This window comes from Camelus bactrianus, chromosome 13 (genome assembly GCF_048773025.1).
Source record: "Camelus bactrianus isolate YW-2024 breed Bactrian camel chromosome 13, ASM4877302v1, whole genome shotgun sequence".
In the NCBI taxonomy this organism is placed as follows: domain Eukaryota; kingdom Metazoa; phylum Chordata; class Mammalia; order Artiodactyla; family Camelidae; genus Camelus; species Camelus bactrianus.
In genome coordinates, this window is record NC_133551.1 from 483302 (window position 1) to 502822 (window position 19521).

Here is a 19521-nt window from a genome sequence, read left to right on the forward strand (position 1 = left end):
TTCACTTTTTTTAAGTCTGTTAACCAATTACTGTAACTGTGTGTACTAAACAGATAGTAATGTAATGTCAAACCCATCCTACCGAGAATAAAACATTTAAAAAAAAAAAGAAGAAAGAAAAAAATACTCTATATTTTCTTGTTTCCCTCTCCCACTCAATGCTTTAGATGTCTTCTTTTACAATTTCATGGTTATTCTATTTGTAATTCATGGTAGTTATCACCTTTCCATTTATGAGTTCTCATTTCTGTAGCATCCTGCTTCTTTTCTATTTAGAGTAGACCTTTCAATATTTCTTTTAGCATGGCTTTAGTGTTGCTAAAGTCTTTTAGTTTTTGCTTCTCTGTGAAATTCTTTATCTCTCTTTCTATTCTAAAGGATAGCCTTGCTGGAGAAAGTATCCTTGGCTGCTTTTTTTTTTTTTCATTCTGGACTTTGAATATATCTTGCCACTCCCTTCTGGCCTGTGGTGTTTCTGTAGAGAAATCAGCTGAGAGTCTTCTCTTGTAACTGACTCTTTTTTTTTCTCTTGCTGCCTTTAGGATCATTTCTTTATCCTTCAGTCTGGCCATCTTGATTATGATATGTCTTGGTGTGGTTCTCTTTGGACTCTTCCTGTTTGGGAACCTCTGAGCCTCCTGTACTTGGGTGTCTGATTCCTTCTTTAGGTTTGGGAAGTTTTCAGTCGTGATTTCTTTAAATACCTTTCCCATCCACTTTGTTTATTCTTCCCCTTCTGGAACCCATATTATGCATAGATTGGCATGCTTTATATTATCCAATAGGTTCCTTATATTGTTTTCATTGTTTTTTATTTGTTTATCTCTCATCTGTTCTGATTGGGAGCTTTCTGTGGTCCTGTCTTCAAGGTCACTTATTCGTTCCTCTGAATTATCTAGCCTGCTTTGTATACGCTTTAGGTGAGATCTCATTTCAGCCAACGAATTTACCAATTCTACTTGGCTCTTCTTTATAGCTTCTATTTTGTTTTTGGCATATTTTATGTCTCTAAACACTATCTCTTTTAGTTCCTTCAGTAATTTGATCACTTCTTTTTTGAAATCTTGATCTAGTAGGAAATCAATGCCTATTTTATTGACCATTCTTTCAGGGGATTTCTCTTGCTCTTTTAATTGGGAGTGCTTCCTCTGCTTCTTCATGCTGCTCATATCTCTGGCACTGTGGCTTAAGGAGTATCAGTTATCTATTGTGGTACTTAAAGGAGTTTATTTATTTATATATCTAAAGCATATGCAGGAATAAAACTTAAAAACGAGAGAGAGAGAGAATTTTAAAAGAATGGAGGAAAAGAAGGTTTGAAAACAGTGTATCATAAATAATAGAAGAGCAAGTTGAAGCAGAATAGGAATCGAGTTGAGATGTCTTTTAAAAATGTTAATAAAAAGAAGAAAAAATCAAAACACAATATTTAAAACCTGTGAATAATCAATAACAGATCAAAACCAAGAGAATTAAAAATGAAATGAGAACTGTAAACATATAGAAATGTTTAAAAAGTAAAGGTTAAAAAGGTAATAGAAAATAAAACAGATATAAAAAGATTTAAAGAACAAAGATGTGTTCTCCTAAAGACTGCGCTCTTAATGGTTTTATTGAGAGGTCTTTGTGTCTTTGCCCTGTTTCACGAACTCAGCTTGCTGTGTTGATACCCTCGTCTGTGCTGCTCACAGTGTCTGTCGGCAAGAAGATCGCGCCCCTCCAGCACTGGATCAGATGCTGCTCTCCTTCGCGGTGGGCGGGTGGGTCACTCCCTCTCCAGATGCCACAGTCAGTGCTGTGCCAGTTGCTCCATAGGTGGGCTCAGCCTCAAGAATAACAACTTTATGGAGACATAATTCACGTACCATAAAATGCAGCCTTTGAAAGTGTGCATTAGGGTTTTAAGTACATTTCAGGGTTGTGTAGCCATCACCCCCAAAAGGAAGCAGTACCCTTTAGTAAGTCACTTCCTAACCTTCCTTTCTCTTAGTCCCCAGCAGCCACCACTCTACTTTCTGCCTCTATGGATTTGCCTGTTCTGGGCATTTCATATAAGTAGAACCATACAGTATGCTGCCTTTTTTGATTGTTTTCTTTCATTTAGTGTGACGTTGTCAAGGCTCATCCATGGTGTAGCATATATCAGTACCCAAATTCCTTTTTGTGTTCAAATAATTTGCCATTTTTATAAATACACCACATTGCTTATCCATCCATCTGTTGATGATGAATAATTCTGCTGTAAATGCTCATGGACAAGTTTTTGTGTGAACACATATTTTCAGTTCTCTTGAGGATATATCAAAAAATGGAATTGCTGGGATGTATTCTACTTTTAACATTTTGAGGAATTGCTAAAGTAGTTTTTAAAGTGACTGCACCATCTTATATTTACAGTAGTAATGTATGAGGAGTCCAGTTTCTCCACATCCTCATCAACACTTTTTACTACCGGGTTTATACATACATATTTATATATCATATATCATATATCATATATATTTGTCACCCTAGTTGGTATGAAGTTGCATGACATTGTGCTTTTGATTTCTGTTTCCCTAATGCCTACTGATGTTGAACATCTTTTTATGTGCTTATTTCCCATTCGTATGTCTTCTCTGGAGAAACATCTATTCAAATTCTTTGCCCATTTTAATTGTATTTGTCTTTGTATTGTCACGTTTTAAGTCTTCTTTGTCTATTCTGGAAAAAATTCCCTTATCAGGGAAAATATTGGAAATATTTTCACCCATTCTGTGGATTGTCTTCTTACTTTCTTGATGAAGTCCTTTGAAGCACAGAAGTTTTTAATTTTACGGAAGTCCAGTTTACTTGATTTTTTTTCTTTTGTTGTTTGTGCTTTTGGTGTCATATCTTAGAAGTATTTGTAATCCAATGTCCTGAAGATTTTCTCATTGTTCATTTTGTAAAAGTTTATAATTTCAGGTCTGTGATTTATTTTGAGTTAATTTTCATAAATGGTGTTAAGATAAAAGTTCAGTTTTCTTTCTTTCCAGGTGTATGTTCAGGTGTCCCAGCATCATTTTTGTAAAGATTATTTTTCCCTATTGGATTGTCATGGCACCTTTGTCAAAAATTAACTGGCTATGTGTAAGAATTTGTTTATGGACTCTCAGTTCTTTTCTCTCAATCTATTTGTCTGTCCTTTATGCAAGTATCACACTGTATGGATTACAGTTTTGTTAGTGAGTTTTGAATGTGGAAAATTCAAAACTTTGTTCTTTTTCAAGATTTTTTTGACCATTCTGGGTATCTTGCATTTCCATATTAGTTTTAGGATCAGCTTGTTCATTTCTGCCAAAAAGCCAGAGTTGCATTGAATCTATAGGTCATTTGGGGACAATTGCCATCCTAAAAATAAGGCTTCTGATCCATGAACACAGAAGAGCTTTCCATTTATTTTAGGTCATTTTTAACTTCTATCAGTATTACTTTACTTTTCAATATACAAGTTTCAGACATTTTTCTCAGTATTCCACATATTTTTCTTAATATTCCTAAGTATTTTATTCTTTTGGATGCTATTGTAAATGAAAATGTTTCCTTCATTTTATTTTTAGATCATTCACTGCTGTTGTATAGAAGTATGATTACTTTTTTATATATTGATTTGTGTCTTACAATTTTGGTCAGACTGGGTTTTTAATTCTAATAAGTTTTTTTTTCTTTTCTCTCTCTCTCTTTTTCTTTGTGGATTCCTTGGGATTTCAATATATAATATCATGTCATGTGGAATTGAAATAGTTTTATTTCTTTCTTTCTAATCTAGAGGCTTTATTTTCTTTGTCTGGTTGCTTTGACTAGAACCTCTAGTACAATGTTGATTTTGGGAGGAAATAATTCAGTCTTTCACCATTATGTATGATCTTTGCTCCAGGTTTTTCATAGATGTTGTCTGTCAATTTGAGGAAGTTGTCTTCTATTCCTAGTTTTTATCCATTATTCTATTAATATGGCATATTACATGAATTGACTTTTGTACGTTGAACTGCCTTTGCATACCTGGATATATCCCACTTAATTGTGGCCTATTTTATATGTTACTGGATTGGATTTGCTTGTATTCTGTTGAGGATTTTTGCCTTTATATTCATAAGAGACAGTCTTTAGTTTCTTGTGATGCCTTTGTCTGGTTTTGGTATCAGTGTCATACTAGTCTCATTGAATGAATTGGGAAGTGTGCCCACCTCTTTTTTTTAGACGAGTTTGTGAAGCATTGTTTATTTTTCTTTTTTTTTGTTTGTTTGTTTGTTTTTTCTTTAAGTAGTTGATGGAATTCACCAGCAAAGCCATAGGGGCCTAGCATTTCCTCGTGGGAATGTTTTGGATTACTATTTCAGTCACTACTTATTGTAGGATTATTTGAGTTTTCTATTTCTCCTTGAATTAGCTTCAGTCATTTACGTCCTTCTAGGAATTTATCCATTTCATCTAGATTATCTAATTTATTGGCTGTATAATTATTCATGGTATTCCCTTATATTCCTTGTTATTTTTGTAAGGGCAGTAGTGACATCCTTCTTTCATTTCTTTTTAGTAATTTGAATCTTCTCTCTTTTTTTCTTCAGTAGTAGTTAAACTTTGTCAACTTTGTTGATCTTTTCAAAGAACCAACTTTTCTTCTTGTTGGTTATTCTCTGTTGTTCATCAATTCTCTATTCCATTTATTTCTGCCATTAGTATTTTGATTAGAATGTTTAATTCATTTACATTAATGTAATTTCTTATCAGGTTGAAGTTAACTCTGCTATCTGCTTTCTATATGTCTTTTAATTCCCCATTCCTCTATTACTACACTTTTTGGTAAAAGGAGGCATTTTCCAGTGTGCCATTTTAATTTGTTGTTTTATCTTTTTCTTCTCCTTCTCCTCCTCCTACTCCTCCTCCTTCTCCTCCATTGCCCTGGAGATTATAATTAACATCTTGTTTTAAAGCAATCTAGTTCACATGAATGCCAACTTAATTTCAATAGTACACAAAAACTTGGCTTTGGTATCAATCTTTTCCCTCCCCCTCCTCATGCTGTCACTGTCATACAAATTACACCTTTATGCATTTATAAGCCCATCTACACAGTTTCATAAGTATTGTTTTATGCAGTTGTCTTTTAAATCAAATAGAAGAAAACACTTACATGTAATACTATATTTATACTGTGTTTTTTTCTTTTTTTACTCATGTAGTTACCTCTACTAGTGCTCTTTATTTTTCAGGTGAGTGTCCTTTCATTTACACCTGCTGGACTATCCTTAGTATTTCTTGTAGGGCAGGTCTGCTAGCAATGAATTCTTTCAGATTTTGTTTTTGTAGGAGGGTCTTAATTTCTCCTTTAATTTTTTTGAAGAATCACCTTGCTGGCTATAAAATACTTGGTGACAGTCTTTTCCTTTTATCACTTTGACAATACCATCCCACTGCCTTCTGGTCTCCATGGTTTTTGATGAGAAATCAACTGTCTTACTGAGGAGCCTTTGTATATGTTGAGCCACTTTTCTCTTTCTGCTGTCAAGGTTCTTTGTTCTTGTCTTTTGACACACTAAGTCTGATGTGCCTATTTTTGATGTCTCTATGTTTATACCACGTGGAGGTTGTTGAGCTGCTGGGATGTACAAATTAATGTTTTCATCAAATTTGGGAAGTTTACAGCCATTATACTTTATATAATCTTTCTAACCCTTTTTTTCTCTCCTTCCTTCTGGCGCTCCCATTATGTGTTTATTGGTATTGTTGATGGTGTCCCACCTATCTCTGACACAGTGTTCTTTTTTATTTTTCATTCCTTTTTCTTTCTGCTCCACAGACTGGATAATCTCAGTAGTTTTAAGTTAACTGACTTTTTCTTCAACAAGTTCATATCTACAAAGAAATCTCTTATTGAATTTTTCATTTTAGTCACTATATTTGTATCTCTAGAATTTCTAGTTGGTTTTTAATATAAATTTTACCTATTGATATTCTCTGTACAATGAGATGTTCACATAATTTAATTCTTTAGGCATGGTTTCTGTTAGCTCTTTGAATATATGTGTAATTGCTTATTTATGTCTTTGTCTAGTAAGTCCAGTGTCTGGGTTTCCTCAGGGAGTTTCTATTGACTACTTTTTCCCCTGTGTTATGGCCAAATTTTTCTGTTTCTTTGTACATCTTGTAATTTTCTGTTGAAAACTGGACATTTAAAATATTACAATGTGGCAGATCTGAAAGCCAGATTTTCCTCATCTCCAGGGTTTATCGTTGCTTCCATTGTCATTGCTGCTGCAGCTATTTATTTAGTTACTTTTCTGAACAAATTCTGTAAAATCTGTATTCTTTATCATGCATGGCCATGAGATCAGTGTGTGTGCAGAAAGCCTAGTTGTCATCACTGTAATAATGATTGGACAGTGACTTCTTTCAATGCCTCGAGCCAATAGTTTGAGCTGTTGCCAGGTGGCTGTGTGAGGGATGCTGCATGCTGAGGGATGCCCTCAGCACCAGCAGGCAGTCTGCAGCTCTTCCAAAGCCTTTAGTTCTTGCTTATGCAGAGCCTCAATTTCAGCCAGAGTTGAAGGTTTAAGATTTTCTCAGATCTTTCCTTGCCATGTGCCACACATGTGTACGGCCTTCTACAATTCTCAGAATTTTTTTGGAGATTTTTAACAGTACCTCCACCCCCAGAATGTCTCATTACTCAATTTTGCCTTCTAAGTTTCCTAGTCAGCATCTAGTTAGCCTCTACTGGTACCACTGCCTCAGGCAGTTGTAATGTTAAATACTCACTGCTGATTGTTTTCCACACACACTCTGGGGACAGGCTGTTTGCACAGCATGAGTTTGAGATAGGTCAAATAGTGACAGCTCTCTGGGTACGGATTTTTTGGGTAACTTCAAATCACTTCTGCCCCTACCTTGATTGTGAGACTGTTGCTTTTAAAGGCCACCATTTAGGTGAGGATACGGGGATGGGGTAGATCAAATTACAATGCCACAAAACTCACTATCTTTATGGAGATTTAGCTGGTTTTTTTCCCTCAAATAAACACTCCCTGGACTGCTGGAAGCCTCTGTTTAATTTCCAGAGTTCTGCAGAGGTTAATTTTGACAAATTTTGCCATTGTCATTGCTTCATAGAGGAGTAAGTTTTCCAAGATTTTTACTCAGATATTCTAGAAGTGTATCCCAAGTGCATTTGTTTTTAACTGAATTACATGCAAGACTAACTAATTCTACAGCTCCAGCCCCATTCACATAAGAGTCCTTCTGCATGGATTCTCCTACAGGGAGCAGTGTGCAATCTGTTGTCAGTTTATTGTTTTTCTTATTAAAGTGTAGAGTTTTTAAAAATATGCTCATGAATAGCCCTTTGTCATTTTTACACGACAAAAAACTTCCAGTAGTCTGTGGCTATTTTTTTCCGTCTCTTTTCGTTGCTTTAATGAAGTTCTCACTTTTAAGGATTTTCAGTATAGCAATATGTGGATGCTGATCACACGGGTGAGACATTTAACTACTGTCTAAACCTCAGTCTTTGCTCTGATTCACTGTCTAGAACATCTGAACACATCTACTAAACCCCGTACACCAATGGATGCTGAGAGCCCTAATTAAAAAAATGCTTTTTAAGTAAAGCAAAAAATATTATCTTTGACCCTAGAAAAGACAAATCTCAAATTTGCTAGCTGATCTTGCTTTCTGTGATCATTAGCTACATCATGTTTATAGAGCCGACAGGCATATTGAGCTACTGATTTTATTTCATTGGATTTTAGACTGCAGAACACATTTTAGGCCCACTTATAGCACCATATGTGTATCTTTAAGGATCTGTACATATGATGATGTCTTTATTTTAAGTACCTACTGCTGTGAACCTCATTAAAGAAACCTTGGAACTGCAGAACTGAAATTTTTCATATCACTATCATCCCATAGCATCTCTTTTGCAATTAGATGTTGTGTGGCAGAGTATTTTCCTGCTCCCTAGAAATGATCAATGTTGAAGGGGGAAAAAAAACCCTCCTCTAATAAGTATCATCCAAATCACACACTTATCTGAAGAATGGCCACCATTTTAGTCCACACCAATCCATCTACTCATACTGACTCAGATTCCTCAACACAGACAATCCACCACTGAAGTCAGGGTCCTCAGCACACGTTCTATCCCCTCCCCATTCCTTGTTCTTTCTGAACTACTTTTGTCCAATGTGTCCTGCCAGGCCATTTGCAGCCTGACTGCAGTTTTTAATTTTTACCTTTGAGTTCCAGGCTGCGCCTAGTGACTTCCAGAGAAACGCCAAACACCTGGCTCATCAGGAGGGGTGGGGAGGATTTCAGGAAGCTGTTACCATAACTCACTTGCAGATCAGTGAGTGGCTGTTGTGACCATTACTTCTATATCTCTGCCATGCCGGCTGCATCCACCCCAGCAAAATAACGTAGCTCCTCCAACCACCTCTGCCTCTATTCATCTGGGTTTCTGCTTTTAGTGACACTCAGATGCTGCTGATGGGCATTATATATATATATATTTTTAATTGAAGTATGGTCAGTTACAATGTGTCAATTTCTAATATACAGCACAATGTTCCAGTCATTCATATACACATATATATGTATGAATTCCTTTTCATATTCTTTTTCATTAAAGTTATTACAAGATATTAAATATAGTTCCTTGTGCTATACAGAAGAAATTTAGTTTTTTTACCTATTTTTTTATATAGTAGTTGATATTTTCAAATCTCAATCTCTGATGGGCATTTTTAAAGCCACATCTGGAACCCTTGCTGCAGAAGAGCCTGAGAAATATATTTTCAACCTCATAGCCTTTTGGTTAGGAAGTTGGAATAAAGACTGAGCTGGCTTACCTAACTTGTCTGCCTTTGTGAGTAAAGAGGTCTGGAGTTTCAAGGCCCAATTAAATATCACAGCCCTTCAGTATCAAACTCTTAAAGAAACCAAAATGCTCCCATCTGCCAGAGCATGACTTGTCCTTAGATACTGCCGGCCATAACCACCAACGCTGTCTAAGGCATCGTCTTCATCTGGTGCACACTTTCTTTAGATGTCTAACATCCTGATTAACAGGGCAAGCTGGTTTGGATTCCCAAGGTCACAGGCAGCCTTCTGCCTGACTTTGGTGTATATATGTTCATTGAAGAGTCCTCTCTCAGATCAGCTAGAGCTGCCTGGTGTGTGATTTGCCAGAGAATGTGGGTGCAGTGCTCCCCACCAGAGTCCTACCAGTTGTTTTATTGCAGGAAGAGAGAGAGCAAAAGAGACAGAAGAGGAATTTCTTGTCCATCCTCAAACACAGTCACCCCCGCCCAGGGCTCTTGCTCTGGGACACAAAGAAGTGCAGGCCAGCAGTGATGTGGCCCTGGTGTACTCCAAAACATGGTGTGGTTGTACTGGGCTATCTTTGTCTTTCATGGACCCTGCAAAGTTCTCAGCTTTGTGAAATGGGGAACTAAGGAACTCCCACCCATGCCTGTAACTCCCAGGGTTTGCACCCTTACGGGTTTTGAGGATTTGCTGGCAACTCATTCTTTTGCACCAGGTCATTTCTCGGTTACACGGCAGTCCTGTGACTTCCTTATCAGAAGTGCTCCTTAAGTTCGGGATTTAGTGAAAGATACCATTTTACCCTGTAAGTTCATGTTCAGGGAGGAGGAGGAAGACAGCACAGATCAGAATAGCTGTTTTGCTTTTTTTTGTTGTTTTCATAAGCCGTCTCCTGTTGTCGAATAGACACTGAGCAAATGAATGACTGTTACACTCCCATTTGAAGGATGAGGAAAATGACATTCATGGAGAGGAGGCAAATTTCCTGAGGTTCCAAAGACAAAAAAGGGATGAGCACAGAATAAGATCCCTGCAAATTTCTTGGCTGTCATCAGCCTTTAGGTCAGTGACAGAGTGCCGTGTGTAGTAGTAAATTCGTAGCATGCTTTTAGAAGGGTGCAGATGTTCTTGTTTTTGTTGATACAATCACCCTGTTTTGTCTGGGACTCTGAAAAAGGGAAATGGGTTAGAAAATTTTGGTTTCTCATCCTTGGTCCTTCCTCACCCTTACAGTTATGGACCCTTCCATCTGTAGCAGGAATAAGACAGCCCCAGCCTTCCCATCTCATGAGATCAGTACTCATTCATTTCATTCCTGCCCAACAGTAGGTGGTAAAGCACAGCATGATTTTCATGTCCTGCTTCACTGATTCTTGTGAAATTAGGTGTTTGAAGATAGAAACTCATGAAAGGAAGCTGCTTTTTTTTTAATATAAAGTGCAGTAATTTTCTTAGCAGAGAAGGAAATTGAGGATTTTCTTCATTGAAAATCAATAGAGATTTCAAGAGCATCTGTATTTCTGATGTGTAGATGAAAATGACAAAATCTAGAGGGATTACAGAAACACAAGGAAGATACCAAAAGTGTCTTTAAAGAACTTTTCTAAGACTGGGCTTGTAAAGAGACTGTTAGTTGACAGAGACCCTCTTCTCACCCATAGCCCCTCTCCTTAGGTTGGAAAGGGCCAGCGTTTCCCCTGTGTGCAGTCCTGGTGCTTCAAGTGATTTGTGGGGTAGGGCGGTGCACATGGTGCTTCCTTCAGTTTGTCCATCCTAAGTAACCCCTAGCAGTCAAGGGGTGAGTGTGTTGCAACCTCATGAACCAGCCGCCATGCTCTCTGGGGTGTGTGCTCATCTAAGCTCATCCCGGCTCAGGTGGTGGCAGAGTTGAGAGTGGTGGCAAGAGGTCAGCCATGAGTAGCCGGGAGCAACTGGAGTCAGCTGGGACCCAAGAGGCTAGGAGTTGCAGGTGGAATTCCCAGGACTTCCCACAGCTCATTCAATCAGTTAATACTTCTCCAGCACCTGTGATGTGCTTGTGCTTCCATTGTGAACAGAACCAAATCCCTGTCCTCATGAAGGTGACATTCTAGTGGACATGAGAATGATACATGCAGAAGCAGATCCAGGTCAGGACACATGAGTGCTGTCTATTTTGGAGTGCACAATGTGAGATCCTTTGGGAAGGAATGTATGATACAGGAAAATGGGGGGGGAGAGGATGGCCGTATCCCAGGTCTTATTTGGATCCCTGGGATGCACCTTGCCAAGTGTGGGTCCTTGGTTTGCACAGGAATGAATTCAAGAGAGAGACACAGTTCAGTAAAAGTAGATTTATTCAGAGAGATATATACTCCATAGACAGACTGGGCTGTTTCAGAAGGCAAGAGAAAGTCCATGAGGCGTGGGAGTTGGGTGCTCCAGTTTAAAGTAAAAGTAGATACACACTCCACAGACAGAGTGTGGGCTGTCTCCCTCAGCAGAGAGAGCAGCCACGAGGTGTGGGGTTAGTAATTATGCACTCAGTATCTTCATATGCTAATAAGTGGGAGGAATATTCCAACCGTTTTGGGGAAGGTGTTGGGATTCCCAGAAATTGGGCCACCACTGACCCTTTGACCTCTTATGGTCAGCCTTGAACCTGTCCTGGCACCTGTGGGAGTGCCATTTAGCATCCTGCTGTATTTCGGTGAGTGTGTGTTGAAGCTCAAAATCTACTGGGAGTTGACTTTTCCACCATCTTGGTGCTAATGGCTGTGCCATTCTTTTAATGGCTCTGCCCAGCCCCCTTCCCTCCTGTCTCATGAAGGAGCTCTGGACTGATTGCATAATTGCAGAGCAGGGGACAGAGTGGAAAGAATTTCATAAGTGGAAGGTGAAGGCAGCATTGGCAGTAGAATTCTCAACTCAATTATAAAGTAAGGGTCTTCTTTTTGCTGGGGGTACCTGGTGTCAAATTAGGGAGCTGTGAGCCTTGGGGAATTCAGTGAGTTGGTGGCTCACTGTGTATACTGTGTTGCTTCTTAGGTGGCCCGAGGACAGTTGGCTGATACGTGACCCATTCACTCAAGCAGGGGTCTCTTTGGGGATTTTCTGCATGTGAGGCTAACATGGGTCACACTGGGAGAAGGACCAGCCAGTCACAGCTTGGTCCACAGTCACCTAGTGCCCTCAAGTCTTTCATCCCATGGATGTGTCACCTCCCCCTGGATGGGGACAAGGGCACAAGTGGCGGGGCAGCTTCTCAGTGGTGGAGGCATTGCTCTCCAGACCCAACACTCAACAGCATGGACCCCTGGTTTTGCCCACAGTCTTGGCTAGATGAGGCTGTTGGGTAGCTGATCTCATGAGATGTGGGTGCCATGCTTCCATTCAAACTAAGAGCTCTACTTTTGAAGGTTCTGGTCAGAAAGCCACAAATACTCCCTCGCCCATAAACAAAGAACAGTCTCTTTCAATCGGGATAGAACACATAGAAGGAGAACAGATCATCCCAAGAGCAGGATAGGCCAAATCAGTCCTGCCATCAGGGGTCTGAGAGATGAGCCAGCTCAGTTCCTCTTACTAGTTGTTTACTTGGAGGATCTGGGATATTTGGGTGACCTGCAGGTGTCAAGAAATAGTACACGAGGGCTTTGTAGATTTTCTGGTCCAGTGTTAACTCACCCCATTGTAGCTGTCATGCAAGGAAACAAAACTTGGTGGACAACAGGCCATGGCCTCTGCTCTCTGGTGGAGCCAGGAGATTACAATGTTAAGTACAACTGTGGGGGCATCATTTCTATGTTGAGAGCCCAGATGGCCTTACATATCTCTCATGCTGGATGTCTAAGTTGCAGAGGGAAACTAGATTCCATCCAGCTCTCCAGCCAAAGAGGAGACCAGAATTGGCCTCCCCCACAAACTGTGAGCTCTTTGCCTCCACTGACAGCAGCATCTATAGCAAAAAGCTGGGCTGCCACCTGCGTTTCCATGTAAACATCCGAGTAGCCACAGCAATGGCCTTGTGAGGATTGGTGTGCCCAAGGAAGTGCTGTGTGGGATGGAGGGAGGAGTGCCAGGATCAGACACCAGGCAGGCAGACAGGCAGTGATGACATCTGTGCAGCGCAGGTGCCATGGAACTGAGCCAAAGGGAGGCGGGTTTTGGAGCAGGGAGCCTGGGCAGTGATGTGTTGTTCATAAGAAGATCCTGGGCTCTGGATCCAAGAAGTCATTGGCTTGATTCCTGACCCCAACCCTCATCTTGGGCAAGTGTTTGAAGCTTTCTGTGCCTCTGTTTCTTGGTGTCCCAAATGGGGACAATAGTAGCAATTACCTCTGAGAGTCAGGAGGGCATTTATAGATGTCATTTCATTACTCTCACAGCAGCCCACAAGCACGGTTCTAGGTCCCCCATTTTACACGTGGCAGATGGGTAGCTTTTTAATCAGTAATCACGCAGTTAAGAATGGTCAGAGCCGGCATTTGAATTTGATCCCTGTGTCCAGATTATTTCTATTCTCACTCAGTATTACTGGAAATCTAGTAAAGTCGGAACAAACACTGCTGGGAAGTGGGTGCTTGAAACATGTTTGTCGTCTTCGCCATTGGGAAGTGTTGAGTTCATGTTCCTCACAGCCTGTCTGAGGCTCCCTGTGTCTCTGGCTGCCCCTGGTGGGGTCTGCAGGGATCTGGGCAGCTTCTCCTTGATCTCTACCCCAAGGTTCTCTGCTCTCTACAGGTTGAGTCTCAACCCTGACTGCTCAGTAGAGCTAATGTCTAAAAACAAAAAAAGGTGGGGAGGGTACAGCTCAGTGGTAGAGCCCGTGCTTAGCATGCAAGAGGTCCTGGGTTCAATTCCCAGTACCTCCATTAAAATAAATAAAACTAACTACCTCCCAAAAAAGGAAAGACGTATTTAAAAAACAATAAACAGTACAAAGTCCCCACTCCAGGCTGGGGCACACTATTTTTTAAAGGCTCCCAGATGCTTCCCCTGTGCAGGAGGGTGAGAGCTACCCCTCCACACCTCTTCTCTTGAGCTTGTCCACTCACACCCATTAGCCTCTTGAAACAGGAAAACTACTTGGCTCAGCCTAGGACTTTCTCCTGATTTCTAGACTTTGATTTGCCTACTGGACATCTCTCCTGGAGCCCACAGGCACCCACCCAGAACTGAATCAGTTGTCTCCTCTCATGGCTTGCCCCTCTTCCTGCCCTTCTTATTTCAGGGAATGGCACTATAATTTAAGACACTGCCAAAGCCAGAAAGCTGCCCGGCATCTTTGACCTCTTCCTTCCCTTCCATCACACCTGTGGCCAATCCGTCCACCTGCTTAAATGTTTTCTTCTCTCTCCTCCTGGCGGGGCCTCAGCAGGCCTTCACATGAACCTGCCAATAGGTCTCCCTGCCTCTATCTTGTCTCTTTCTTGATCACTTTGCATGTCTCCTCTACTTTGGAGGCACACAGAGTCCTTTGTGATGTGCACCTGTGATCTCTCCACCTGGTTGCCTCACCTGCTTCCCACACCCTGTGCTCACTTCTAGACTATTTGGAGTTCCTGGAAGGGACCTGGCTCTCTTTGGCCTCCCACCTTTGCATGTGCAGCTCCCCAGGGAGAAATTGCCTTAACATTATACCTTCACCTGATCACTTCTAGGGCATCTCAGAACTCACCACAGTGGTTCCCTCCTCTGGGAAAGCCTTGGCTACAGTTCTGGCTCTCTGCCCCGAGCACCCTCTGCTGACTGTTATCCAAGACCTCTTAACACGCCTCCTCAGCCTTCATTTCATGATGACTTCTGTGCACCTAGGAGCTCCCAGAAGCAGGGACTGTGTCTCTTTTCTCTTTATTCTCAGGGCATGGTAGAGACTCAGGTATAATGGTGGAGGGAACAGTGGTTATTCTGAAATTTCTCTGTAGTTGGGGCCTAGGGGTAACAGTCTGGTTGGAAGAAGGGCTTAGGTGATCTACCCTGAAGCCACATTTTCAATTAACATTTCATGTTGTTTTTGTCTACTATTTGAAGTGTTGAGTCTTAAAACAGAATGACGATTTCTAAAAATTACTTTACCGAAGATTGAGGAAAATGGCAGTTTTCCATATTTAAGAATATTATTTAAATTTTGTGTGACTGGGGTTATGGAATAGAAATGCAGGGGATACTAAAGCATTCTCATCCCCTTCCCTACCCTCAGGTCCTTCGGACAGAAGAGACAGAGTGATGTGAGGAGAAGACTTGGAGGGTGGACCATGCACTGCTTTTAAATTATGACAGTTACTTGCGCTTTTTTTTAACTTTCTTTTGTAATGGAGGTACTGCGGTTTGAACCCAGGACCTTGTACATGCTAAGCACGTGCTCTACCACTGAGCTATACCCACCCTTCCCCCCGATATTTGTGTTTTTAGTGGGCATAATCTGCTTGTAGCAGGTACTTTAGCATCAGACACAGTCACCTGCCTCTGACCATCACATTAATACCTTTCCCCTGAGCTAGAGAGCTAGATATTCTGTTTTCACAAGTTCAATAAATTCTCTACATTTTCCTTTTTCTTAAAAGAAAGGCATTAACTCATGTTTCTCTTTAGTATCACCTATAAATAAAATGTGATTTTATTAATCATTTACCAAAGTGTTAAGTGTAATAAATATTAAGTACAGATTTCTGAAGCATCAGTCTTCACTGAAGATCCACATTCTGCTGTTCTCTCTCTGTGTTAGTCACCATAATTCTGGAGTTCTGGAAGCGGCGCCAGGCAGAACTTGAGTACAAATGGGACAGGGTTGAGCAGGAAGAACAAGTCTGGTCAGAATAGGAGGTGTGGTGTCCCCACGTGGAGATAGATGAGATTACCCAGGAAAAGCAGGCGCTGATTAGATGCACTTTAGTCTGTTTACTTTTGGAGTTGTCCGCCTTGGCTGCATGTTGGAATCACCAGGGGACCTTAAAAAATGTTGGTGCTTGGATTCCATCACTGCAAACTCCGATGGTACTTAGTGGCCTGGGGTGCATTCTGGCATAGGGAAGTTTTTAAAGCTCCTCTGGTTATTCTAATGTGCAGCCAAGGTGAAGGAGCACTGCCTGGAATGGTGGACACAGAAGAGAAGTGTGGTCCTTCCTTCATAATAACAGTAAAAAGGGGGAAAAGGAAAAGGATGGTAATTGTATAAGAAAAGAGGCATTGAATTGTATCCTTTCATAACACCAATAAAAAAAAATGCAAAATATAAATTAGCCGCTATGACATAGATGTAGAAAGAAAGACACACTGGTTTTTATAGTTGACTCCCATTTTTTCACATGTGCCTTCATTATTGCGGCCTCCTTTTCATCATAGACTAGGTGCCCTTTTGCTTGAACTAAGTCCTGGTCACTGCTCCCCCTTCTTTTTGGGATGTGCACAAAGCAGCGTGGCTCTCATCCTAAAGTCAGAGAAAGGGTAGAAGAAGCAGGGAAACCTTTGTTGAGGTGCCATCAGTGTTTGTGCACTGAGCTAGGCATTTTATATAATTGGAAATGTAAATTTATTGCTGCCACTCCTGCTGCAAAATTAAAAAAATAAAACTATATATCTTTGTATCAACCTTCCAGAGCTATGAAATGATGATTTTTTGAGTCATCTGTATTATTGCTTCTTTCCATCAGCTGAGATAATTTAGAGCTGATGGTACTTGCAGTCAGCAGCAGCAGGACAGCAGGTTGTGAGCATGAATAACTCTTGGAAATAAAATGCTTTTACTAGGAGCATCTGAAAATGTCTCCAACTATAGATTTTATAAATTGAATCACAGATCTACAGAATGTTGGCACTGAAAAGGTCTGGAGGGAGCAGGTCAAACTCCTCTTTTTATAAATGGAAAAAAATGAGGTTCAGCTACCAATAGAAAGTGACATTTGCCTTTTAAAATGTAATAAGCTTCTAATAATCCCCATTATGAATAGTTCCCATTGTTTACAACTGAAGATGGCGGTCAAAGCATATGTTGGTGAAAGACTGTACATTCAGAGATGAAAGCTGAAACTTAGACAAAATTAGATGTTCATAATGTTTTTGAGTCCTGAAAAACAAAAACGTATCATATTGGCAGAATACAAAAAATACTGAAGAAAAGTTTTTTGGTCATTTAAACTGCCAATTTTAAATTTAAAATTGCCAACTAATAAGTTTAAATTTTCATTGGAACATGCTTGTTGAAAAATTGAAGATGAAGATTCATTTCACTTTATCATTCTTCCTTATTTAAAAAATTTTTTAATTTTTTTTTTAGTTTTTTAATTGAAGAGTTTTATTTTAATTGCAAATGCATGCTCCATTTTTTAGAGAGGCCAGCATTGTGGTAGTGAGACCTTGGGAATGAAGTTGCCTAAATTCATATTTGAGCACAGCAGCTTGCTTCCTGAGTGATCTTGGACAACTTAACTTCTCTGTGCCATAGTTTCCTATAAAATAAGAATAGGAGAGTTCCTCATGACTGTGGTAAGGACGGGTCGAATTAATGTACAGAATCTACTTGGAAGACTTCCTGGCACAGAGGAGGGGCCATGTTCTTAGTTACAGGTATTATTATACTCCTGCTGCTTTTATAATCCAGGTAAACCTTGAGTCTTACTAATATCATCTCTAAAAAACATCTAAATATAAACTCTAAAATGGAAACTCTCAAACTTCATAGTTGTAGCTAATTAACACACAAAGCCCAACCAAGAAACACACAGTGGAGACCAGTTAGCTGCAGATACCTGTGAAACTTTCTGTCCTGCATGGACTCTAAGCTGTCACTTCAGTCACTTCTGAAATCTAAGGCAAGCTCAGGAATAGAGCTTTACAGCTTGGCCTCGTCAGGTACCCAGACCCCTAAGCTCAGACCATGGCAGGGAAACTGTTTGCTGTTCACATGTGCATTTTCAAAAAATAATATTAAAATGAACAGTGTATGTATTTTGTTGTGTGTTTGACATCATTAACAGAAAAGAAAAGAAAAGAAAAAAAAAAAAGGAAAAAACCCCATGCAGTTAAAAAATAAGGAGGCTATGTCTGAAAATTATTTTTTTTTAAATTATGCTTAGGATTTAGTGACCAGTTAGGAGAAAATCATTTCATTGGTGTAATCCCTTGATTGACTAAACATTTTTTTTAATTAGGAAGAAGAGCGTGTTCCTTTTACCACCTGGGGAAAGTGTATACATATAACCCTTTGTGCAAGTGCTCTTTTTCTGGGTAAGAATCTGCCACAGACTTCTTAAAATCTAATGTGAAATGCTGAGGAAACTGAAAGTCAAGATGGGGAATATGTAGTCTCATAGAGAAAACTGTTTCCAGAGAACACCTCAGCCAATGCAGGGCTCCAATCTGGAGGTTCCAGAGTCTCTTCTGCTCACAGTGCTTCCCCCAGTTCTTTTCAACTCATTTGTTCAAATCAGATCAGTGCTTTAGGATTCTCCAGGTTCTGATTAAGAGACCAGATGGAGGCATTAAGAATTCTAAAACTTTCCAAGAGTAACAACCAAGGTAAAATGTCTAAGAATAGCCTAACAAAAGGATAGTAGGAACTGTCAAAAAAAATTAAATAAATAAAAACTACTGAAAGACATAAAAGAAGCTTTAATCACATGATTCTAGATTAAAAGATCATATCTCCAAAATATCAGAAGTTATAAAATTGATTTGTGGTTTATTGTGAATAAAATCATATTACTAATATAATAATTAATAAGACAATGAGAGTTTTACTAGCTCAAGAATAGCCAGATTAGAAAATAGGACAGGAAGTCCAGATATGGTTTCTGATATCAATAATAATTTAATATATGAGATGGAAGGCATTACAAATCAGGGAGGTAAATAAAGGTTATTCAATAAATGGAACATATGATAGCTACTTGAGGGGAAAAGAAAAGATTGAAATAAAACAGTGAACCATATATTGTGAGAAATTCCAGAAATATTTAAAAAAGTAACACAATTAGAAAAAAACTAGAAATAAATATGGATGAATATACAACCTCTAGATGAGCAGTAAGTTTCAGAGGAAAATATATAAAGATTTCCATGCATCAGAAGCATCCTAATTTTAAACAAAACACCAGAGGATGTTATTTGTTTACAAATCCGACAAGGGGCTAATTCCTTCAATACACAGAGAGTTCAGATCACTTCAAACGTAACACCAAAAAATCTCAGGAGCGTAGAAGGCAGAGAACATGAACACATATTCACAAAGGAAAAAATAGATGTCACACTCCAATAGTAATTCAGTCAGTGCACATCAGAATGAAATAGTTTTCCACCTCTCAAGTGACACAGCTCTGTTTATGAGGATGAAGAGCCAGTGATCACCAATCCCATGCCTAGGCTACTGGATAGTTTTTGTGAAGTATGGTTGATTTACAATGCTGTGTTAGTTTCCGGTGTACTCCTCCAGCCTTCTTAGAGAGCAGTCTGGCAGTTCATATCAAGAGTCAAAAATATTCATATGCTTTAATCCACTAATTCAGCTTTGAAAAACTTTTAATAAGGAAGTATTTCAAAATGGCAGGGAAAAGTCAGTATGGATGAAAGTCACAGACATACTTTTATATGTATATATATATATATAAAATCTCAGCCAAAATATTCTTCCAACACTTCACATAGTAGAATATTTTGCAGTCATGAAAAAGTGTGTCCATGAATATATTTTATGACATG